Consider the following 2,058-nt stretch of genomic DNA (forward strand, 5'->3'; position numbering starts at 1 on the left):
TTCCACACACACCAGAGTCCATGATCATCATCATCATCATCATCAAGCTCTACAACACAGTCACTTCATGTACAGCACCTGCTGATCATCACTAACTCCCTGACACAAAAAATACAAAGTATTTGCATCAAAACTGGATTGACTGTGTACATAATGTTAACACACACACACACACACACACACACATTAACTGTTGCAGTGAAAGAAAAACACTGAGAGTCATAGGTTATCTAATCAATAAGTTCTACTTGGAGCAAAAGGAACATTTGAACACCAGTGTCACCCTCACTTTGAAGTGGAACTGTGGAGTGTGTGTGTGTGTGTGTGTGTGTGTGTGTGTGTGTGTGTGTGTGTGTGTGTGTTAGTTAACCAACACGTGAGCATTTCCAGTAATTACCTACTTTGATTTTAAGTGCAGACCTCTCCTCATCCACACTTGCCTGATCACAGACAGATTCTCTGCCTCCCCCCTTTCTCACAGATTTATGTTCCGTGTCCAAACAAAAACCATCAGCGACTCTTTCATCCGTGAAAGAGGGGGAAAAAACTGGGAAGAGACGCCAGACAAGAGGAGAGGCGAACTCAAGTGGAAAGGTATTAAAAGGAAAAAACATATAGGAAAGAGACAAATGTTGTCAAGTCCTGATGGCAGAAGAGGGCAAACTGTCAGGAGAATGAATGAATCAAGGCAGAGATCAGTGCGATGAAAGAAGAAAAGCATTATTGAAAATAAGGAGGGTGGGGACAGACAGAATAATTCCTTTTTTGTCTGTCATTCAAAGTATTAGTTTGCAGAGAGCTTGATCTAACTTGTCAGTCCACAGCCATGTCTCTCTCTCTTGTGCCTTTCCCTCTGAATACATAATAACAGCATGAACTTAATTGTACCACATTATTATTAGGGTATGATATCTTTCAAAAAAAAAAAAAAAAAAAAAAAAAAAAAAAAAGGATTAGACGAGACGATGTTCCCTCTTGTGTGCATTGTTTCGATTTTCTTTTTAAAGAGTGTGATGATAGACTCATGATGTCTTCTTTTCCCAGTACTCATTTTTAACAACATGAGATCCCCAAAATGAAAGACATTCACAAAGGACAATAATTGATAGTGCCCTCATTTCTGAGAGTGACAGAAGGGGAAACAGTCAGTTCTGCTTCCCCTCCACTTGAATCAGGTCAATCCATCAGCAGCAGCAGAATAATGGAGCACTCCAGCCTGAAGTCTAAAACTATTACACTCACGCTCTGATGGACCTTCTCAAAGTGTCTTCCACAAAGGCTCTATGCTTTATTAGAAGCCAAAACTACACAAGCATGAGTTTCTGATGAGGTAATCCCCCCAAAAAAACCTTGATAAAAGTGTCTTGGGGCTGGGTCAGACTGGTTTCCCATATACACACACACACACGTTACAGTGGCTCCCCAGTAAGTCAGTCTGTGGATTCCTTACCTCAATTTTCTGCCTAGCAACAAAATTCTCCTTTCTCAGTCTTACAATGTGCCCAGTCTTTGGATGGGCGTGTGAAAAGCGGATTCAAGGTGAGGTATTAAGTTGTCTGTCTGTCGGTGAGTGACAACAACAGGGGCAGACTGATGCAGACTAGATTTGTCATGGATTCATCTGATGTGCCTCCACACACTGTAGCTGGACTCCTATTTCAACGTCAAGTGACACCAAAAAGTTAGAAGTTAGATAAAGACGTTTGCTCTGGTTTATCTTTCACGGCTTCATTGAGAAATGTGCATGTGTGTGTACGCATGTGTGGCTGACGTATGCAAACAGACACACCTAGTCCGTGGCAGTGCAGGGGGTAGAGTTACATAACCTAATGCATTATGTGATGTTGTTACCTATCTGGGTTATGAGACAATGAGCATTAATTTTTGAGCACCACAGTCTGCCCATCACGTTATTGACTGCAAGATGTTTTGGCATATGATCAATATTTAATTATCATCATTGTGCCTTGTGTCTTAATAAAGCAGCTGGCACATCAGTGTTTTGTTTTGTTTTCATGACTTTCTTTTGTAGTTGGAGACTTTTTGTCATTGCTGCTG

Source organism: Myripristis murdjan, chromosome 13, assembly GCF_902150065.1.
Source record: "Myripristis murdjan chromosome 13, fMyrMur1.1, whole genome shotgun sequence".
In the NCBI taxonomy this organism is placed as follows: domain Eukaryota; kingdom Metazoa; phylum Chordata; class Actinopteri; order Holocentriformes; family Holocentridae; genus Myripristis; species Myripristis murdjan.